The sequence below is a fragment of the Rhagoletis pomonella genome, unplaced genomic scaffold (genome assembly GCF_013731165.1).
Source record: "Rhagoletis pomonella isolate Grant_MI unplaced genomic scaffold, Rhpom_1.0 Rhpom_scaffold_00002, whole genome shotgun sequence".
Classification (NCBI taxonomy): domain Eukaryota; kingdom Metazoa; phylum Arthropoda; class Insecta; order Diptera; family Tephritidae; genus Rhagoletis; species Rhagoletis pomonella.
The window spans coordinates 104,523,821-104,532,028 of NW_023458556.1; the positions used below are offsets into that span (position 1 = coordinate 104,523,821).

The 8,208-nt window shown below is 36.0% G+C and overlaps 1 long non-coding RNA gene across 1 annotated transcript in view; it reads right to left on the minus strand.

Moving 5' to 3' along the window:
• Positions 1–232: 232 nt before the first annotated feature.
• The window catches only part of LOC118734288, a 17,392-nt gene continuing 9,416 nt past the window's right edge, over positions 233–8,208 (minus strand). Inside the window, exons 2-3 of the long non-coding RNA XR_004992376.1 lie at positions 569–758; positions 233–502 (exon numbers count right to left, since the gene is read on the minus strand). This is a non-coding gene — a long non-coding RNA (uncharacterized LOC118734288). The remainder of the gene's footprint in view (positions 503–568; positions 759–8,208) is intronic.

An 8,208-nucleotide genomic window follows, 5' to 3' on the forward strand; every position in this document is an offset into this window, starting at 1 on the left:
CCCACGAACCCACACACAATGCTTTGCTAAGGGAGCCGATTTTGTCAAGAGGGAGCGAGAAAATGCTTCTTGAGCAAACCTTTTATTATTGAATCATGGGCTGCACATACCCACACTGAAAATAATTAATTTATGGTGTTATTTCGTATTTGTGACACTCTTTCAACGAAGAAACGATATGTACATATGTATGTCACCAAAGGAATGTGTTAAATTAACATAAGTGTGACTATTTTTTTGCCAATATCAACGCCATTTTTCGGTAACGTTCTACCATTGGTGAATAAATTTGCTCACAATCCTTACTGGGTTCACAAACTATCCGTAGATGATTTGGAATGAACCGTGTTATGTAATCGAGGTAGCTTAATGGCCCGGTCGTTGCTGTGTGCTGCACGTTGTTATTTTCATGACATATACGACTGACGTCTACTAACGAATTTAAATATATTGCATATTTTGCACGGTACGCGGCACCAAACAAAGCAGCCTCACTTTCATTCTGTATAAAATGAAATAAAATTAAAATTTTCATTTGCTTCACACATTGTATATTTTGGTGCCAAACCTGAACAAAAACTGGTGCATTGAAAACATCCGATATTACTTGTAAAATAGACTTATTTACAGATGCTCCTCCTGTGGCAACAATTTTTGTCTCATCGCCGAAGTGGAATCCCATGTCTGAGGCTACGGCTCGTTTATGTAACATTTGTCCTTCAATCAGTGCACGTATTTCAGTTTGCGGCGATAAAAATCTATATGAAGAAGCAGAGACTTTTTTAATGTCAGCAACATATCTATCTATACATGTATGTACATTTGTATGTATATGTGTATATCTGTATAAATGTGTGTATGTACATTAGCGTGGGCCGAAAATCCTTTTTTTTATTAAGACTAAGAAAAAATTTGTTTAGCACTTGAACTTTGAGGGGCTTGGGCGAGCCTAAGATAATAATAATAATAATCCCAACGGTTTTTACCCTCCATTCCCGCCCATCCGCACGAGGGGCGCAGTCCGCATGACGTACGGAACCAATATTTTAAATTTTTGTGCCGAGTCACGATAGGCAGGAGTTTGTTAAGTGTCGAGATCTAAAACTGTTCAGCTACAGAACTAAATTCATCAGCTGATTTTATGTATTTATGTCCATAATTCACTTATTGAGAGAGGAGAGTATCGCTTTCTTAATGCTGAAAAGCGGATCTGATATATCAAACGTGCTGGAGTGAGATTTAAAATCCTGGCATAAGCAACGGAGTGGGTCGTGCAATTCAAAATTGGTTTTACAAGCTTTCAGAAATATGGGACAAAAGTGTCTTGATATGCGTGAGGGAACATTAAAGCTTACATCAGCCAGAAGAGACGGACTTGAAATTGAGCCTGTTAGTAATTTAACCATAAAAATTATACCAAGCATTTCCCTGCGACTGGCAAGTGTAGGAAGGTTAATAAGTTTTAAGCGACTCGTATAAGGTGGAAGACTATATTGAGAATCCCATCAGAAATTTCTTAAAGCAAAAAGTAGGAATTGTTTTTGAATTGATTCTGTCTTGTCTGAGTAAATTTGATACCTTGGATTCCAAACCACCGAGGAAGGTTAATAAGTTTTAAGCGACTCGTATAAGGTGGAAGACTATATTGAGAATTCCATCAGAAATTTCTTAAAGCAAAAAGTAGGAATTGTTTTTGAAATGATTCTGTCTTGTCTGAGTAAATTTGATACCTTGGATTCCAAACCACCGAGCCGTATTCCAGAATCGGCCTAACTAATGTTGTAAACAGGGTTTTAGTGATATAAGGGTCACTAAATTCTTTTGACCATCGTTTCACAAATGCAAGTTCACCTTTAGCCTTGTTGACTGTCACATTAATGTGAAGATTAAAATTAAGCTTAGGATCCATTGTGATACCAAGGTCCACAAAATTGTATACCTGTTCCAGGTTATGGTTACCTATTATATAAGAAACTGGAAGAAAAGCTCTTCGCGAGAAGCACATTACTTTACATTTCTTAAGATTTAGAGGCATACGATTTACTTTACACCAGTAAGCCATGCTGTTTAAGTCAGATTGTAGCAAATACCTTTCTTTAATTGAAACGTACGATTTATAAAGTTTTACATCATCTGCATACATTAAAATTTTGGAGAATTTTATATCTGTAGAAATATCGTTTATAAAAAGCAAGAACAGAATCGGGCCTAGGTGGCTACCCTGAGGGACTCCTGAAGTAACATCAATGACGTCAGAGATAGTATTTTTAAACACTACCCTTTGTGATCTATCATAGAGGTATGAAGAGATCCAACGTAGAAAATTAGGTGGAAGACCAAGAAGATCAAGTTTATAGATGAGCAACGAGTGGCACTCAAATTCACGAACGAAAGCTCCGGAGGGCCAAAAAGAACTACTAAGCAGCATGTCAAAATTTTCTAAATTTACGTCTATTTTAAATGAAGAAATATTTCTTTCATATTTAAAATTAAATTTTCTGATACTTAAGTTGACAGTTTTAACTTTGGACGAGATGTAAAACTTTATATCGTCCTCGGAAGTATCCCTCGAAAATCTAGATACAAATATAGACTTCTTTGGGGGAACCACAACCAGTCTCCTAGTATTAGACTCGATTACCGGCGGACGGGGTTGAGTAACTGAGTTACTAATTGAGGGTAGAGTAAGCGTTGGAAGATTAGATGGCGGTGCCACAACTTCAACTGGGGAAGGGGAAGATACTGCAGGGTCGTTATTATTAGAAGCAGACTTTGATATATGTTCTTTTGAGGAAGATAACTCCGTTGTCTGTGGACATGGAGAAGAAAGATTAATTAAGTCATTCGGAAGATTGTTCTGACGTGGAACGGTCCTTTCATTAGGCGGACTATGTAGACGCTTACGTTTTGATACACGAATGTCCTTCATAGATTGTACGGTATCTAAGCATTTAAAAGATTTAAATACATTTTCATAATGTTTAAATTTTTCGGTCAGTACCGACAACTCTCTCCCTACCTCAGAAAACCCATTTCTGGTTTGCCTAAACAACTTAAAGAGATCAACTTCGGTTGACCTGCACTTTAAGCAAGACCAGCGAAGACCTTTGCCATCATTAATAGCGTCCAGAATTCTTCCTGTCAAACCAGCACATTTTAGATGGCAAATGCCATCACAGAGCCAGCACGATAAGCAGCGTTCAGATTCGGTTTTAATTTGGCAGTTATCAAGATCACACTTCATATTGAAAGATAACACTTATGTTAATAAAAGACAAGCAAAATAAGTTTAACACAACACACACAACAATTTAGGAGCTGATGTATTTAGCTTAAAAATATATGTAGCGAACAGTTTGAGTATCACTGTATTGTGACACTTAATAAACGCAACGCAAACAGCTGTGACAAGAAATACTAAAAGAAGTAAACAAAAAGAGCAAAAAGAAATGTGCAAAAATAGAAACGATCTCAGTTAACTACAAAGGAATTACAACAACAATGATAACAACAAATGACTCGGCAAGATTAGATGTATGCTAGTGAAATTTAATTGAATTTAATATAAACCACAAAAATACAAAACTTTCACTTAGCTTCGATTATTATCACACAAAGATGCTCGTAGGCACTTTTTATAGCAACTTTTACTAGAATTAGCTCAATAAACTTTGCAAAATACAAAGACAAATCAGAGCACAATATAAGTAGAACTTCACAGCTTGACGTTTGCTTGATTAGATATTGACCAAAAATCGGCATCTTTTACGCAGATTGTTTTTAGAGCATAATGAACCACATTTTTGCTATTACCTATCAAAATTCTAAAAAAGCAGAATTTCGGCTCATTATAATGCACATCTATTAACCGTATAAAAAGAAAACCAAAATTATGGATGTACGCTAATAACTTGCAATCAATCTACTTAATTAATTTACAAATTGCAGCAAATCAAGACTAAATTTATTTTGCTGTAGTTAAACTTTGGAATATTTTCTATGATCCTGCAACAATCAAACTCATTAAGTTCTAGGTGCCCCGCGGTTGCACAGGACTTCGCCAGGTGCTAGTTCATTTACATACAAATCAGGGTGTCCGATTGTTTAAAAAAAAACGCAATTTCTGAAGAAAAAAATCGCCGAAAATCGCCATTTTTTTAATTCATAAAATCGATTTAACAAATCTTTTATTTAAAAATGAGATCTTGTTATAATATAGCTTTTAAAACCGAGAACGAATATAATACCTTCAGAGGGTAATAATAAATAACACAAATTACTTATATAATAGTGATGTACAAACAATTTTCTTTAAAAAACGCATACTTTTTAAAAATATTTGTTTCAACATATTTTGAAATAGGACTGCGCAAATATTAAATTTATTATAACTCATATTAGTTGATTAATCGCACAATCCGCTTTAAAGAGCTCGGCGCTAAAAATTAAATAAAAACCTATAATAAGGCGAAATCAGCTACATATTTCCACAATTTCTTCAAAATCACCGATAGTGTCTGAATGATTTACATTTCTGTTGTTGTCATATATTGAGCTATTCATCCTTGATAACATACTGTTTGATATTGAAAACGTTTTGCAGCAGAAACTATTCGCCTTCATATAACACTTTATTCGAACTATTGAATTAAGGCTTTCCAACCGCATCCTATTTCGAATCTTAGTTTGTGTTGAATTTATTACGGAAAAACGCGCTCAACAAAGCATGTGAGTTCGGAAAGGATAGTAATATGAATTTTATTTATTTATTTATTTATTTCATAAAGTCAATTAACAAAGTTCTTACTGACTATACAGAAACTAGAAATTAGAAATTACAAACAGAGAAGATTTTGAATACTTAAACATAAACAAATTTACAAATATCAAAATAACAAAATACAATAATGTATCAAAGAACAGAATATAACAAAGAAATAAAATACTTTTTGGATAATGAGAAATCAATGCCGACAGAATACGATATCTCGTTGAATTCACAGAGAGCACGCGACAGAGGAGCATTCCTTGCATAATTAGTTTTGACTTTATCCGGATAGAAGGGATTAAAGTTGCGTAGAGTTGTCAGTGGAACAAGAAAATTGATATTATGCAACAAGGACGGGCAGTCAACAGCGATCGATTAATTTTACATCTTTTCTTTTACTTATGAGTTAGGAAGCTAATCATGTGTATGTATGTACGTACAAACATGACGTTAATAAATACAGGGTAGTAGGTAACTATTCAACTTTAAGTGGTTTTTAATATCTATACATATTTAAGGCAATTTTACAATAGTGTTTGAAATAGAGAAAACTGTAATTTCGAGGGACTTTAATTTCATTAGGGTGGGACTCATGTCCTCAACATGCCGGCGGGCCTGCGGAACCATGACTTCTACGAGGTTTGGCAATTGCTCACACGTTTTGTTCGGTTGATTGAACAACCCACGGATGCACCGTTGGACGGCGGGACGACTTTCTTGACTCCAAGTCGGTTGGGTCTGCGTGTAGGCTGGGCTTGTCTCTGTAACGCGGGATCTTTAAAATATATGGTCGAAATACGTTGTCAGTGTTAGTGTTGAGGATAAGAGTTGTATGGAGATGAGAAAAAGTGAGAGCGAGATAAGCAGTGAGGGTGAGATAAAGACAGCATTGAGCTATGCGAGTATTAGGAGAAAAGAGGTTCCGCCAGGCTTTGAGACGGGTGCACTTCCGGTGTTGTTTGTTTACTAGCCAATGCACTTTTGGTAGCTCATGAGTAAATAATGTTTGAAACAATAGCTCATGAGATGCATTATCCGAGAAATGCGTAGGAGTCGGCGGAGTGCCGTAGGGAATATTTCGAATTTTGTATGTGAGGCTCTGTTCCTGATTGCGGGTTAGAGATCGATTTAATAAATTTAGCGAGACATCATTGAGATATGGTGGAGTGGAACTGGTTCTCGTGTACTCATCTGTTTGCTGGGTAATTTGTTTCTGCTGCTGAGTTGGCATTTTACTCCACCCAGCACTGGTGAGTAGAGAGATAGAACTAGTCCTTGGGTAAACAGTTTGGAGTGACGTCACGGGTCGGATATATCCTTGTGGATGCTTGTGCTTGTTTTCGTGGAGATTATATGCGCACAAGAGGATTTGTGGCGATAATTCAGCACTTTTTTGCAATGTCGCATCAGGGATAAGTTTTGGCAAAAGTGAGGCTGGGAGTTAAGACGCCGCAAGAAGTATTTTTCCTGTTGGCTTCCTTCCTGTTGAGGCCGAATATTCTTCCGATGTAGCGAAGCGTTCGTGAGGTTTTTAAGATTTCGTCCTTTGAGGTAGGACTTGGAGATTTTGCGTTAAAGTTCTTTGAGGCAGGACTTGGAGAACTGTCCTTTGGGATGGAACTTATTGGGTATGTACAACCATTCTTGATTGCAGAACTGGGTGAGTAAGGGTTTGAGCTCTTGGAGGTAGAGCTTTTGTCCTTTAAGGTCGGAGTTAGAGGGTGGGTATTCACGTTTATCGGGGTTGAACTTGTAAATTTCGAGTTTTCAGTGGTTGAGGACTCAATATTTTTTCGATTTTCAACTCCAATCATGCAATGCTCATAGTGAATTTCAAGCGCGTCCCAGGCGAGCTCGAAATTCTTGCCATTTAAAGCAAAGTTTTTTATAAGGAGAGCGGCTACTCCGCGAGTTTTCTGTTTTAAGTGGTACAGCTTTTGAATCGGAGAAAATTCGGGATTTTCTATGTACACTGCTGTGAATGTGCCTTTGAATTTTGGCCCGTCTTCATATCCTCATTTAAGACTTCACAAGCAGGTACTTTGGGAAAATTGTACGAATCGGATCGAATTCGGGATATCGACATGCTCTTAGTTAGTCTCGAGTTTGTCTGGAGTTGACTGAGTAACTCGTTTATCTTCAACTTAGTGTTGAAGCCAAAGTCATTGGAATTTTCGTATAATGCATTGCACTTATATCGAACAATTTCGTCTATGTTGCTAAGCTGTATGTTTTCGTTCGCGGCGTCCACCAGAGCCATGTGTTGATTGAGCTGATCCAAGTTTTTCTTGAGTTCTGCGTCGGTATGGTTCGTTGCGCTTATTTTCCACCAGAATTTATCAAGCCTAGTTATCTCGTAGAGAAGATTTTTATGATTATCTTCGTCGGTCTGTGGATTTGACCAAGTAAGATAACCTTGTTGAGTTTGGGGTAAACGAGTTTGGCATTTTTCCTGCTTGTCTTCTGCCATTTTGAGTTTTGAGATTTGAGTTGCTAGGTAAATGCTTGAAATATTGAGTATTTGGGGGGTTTTTGTTAGTAGGTCTTTATTTTGATTTAATTTTATCTTAATTATTTATTTTTATTCGTTAGAGTTCTATTTAATTAATTTTTTATTTAATTTAGTGCTTTGTACGAATATTATTGTAGCACACTTTATTTTGGGGTTGGTGCTATATTTGTTCTCCACACTGTACTGTGTGTTAAACCGCAATATCAGCTTGTTTACGTATATGTATATGTATGTCGACCACTTATATACGTGGGTATGTATTAGAGGACTGCATGAATGCATTCAAAACGGCTTTTGAATTATTCATATAAAAAACGAATGAATGATTGTGGCTTAACATTTTTTTGAATTTGAGTGAATAGCTAAAGGCGAATTAATATAAGGTGATAGCAGGAGTACAAAAACAAAAACTTACATGTATTTTGTTTTTGCTTTGGCGGCATAAACTGTCAAAATCTGTAAGAGTGTGTGTAGAAATTCAAACAAAATTTTTCAATTTGATATCAGAAGCCGTGCGGCGAAACACATACATAAAATCAGCTGAGCTAGTAACACCACCTTATATAAATTCGCCTTGGAATAGCTGTTCTGATATTTGTGTCGGCAGCACAATATTCAAACAAAGTGAAAGTAAATTTAATTGAAATAAATGACAATTTTTTATATGAATATCCAAAAAAATTTTTTATGCACATATGTACAAACATACATATGTATGTATGTATTGCTGCGCTCCTATTACATACGAAAAAACTTGTTTGTAGAAAAACAACTTTTACCGAAATGAGTTTGAATGATTTGAATGTTTTCCATTCAATCATTCACATTCTTCGATGTGAAGGTAGAAAATATGAAACAAAATGTATATTCATAACTTACAAAATTCCAAACGCTGAGTGTTTTGTATGTGAAGTAAAATATTCAAATC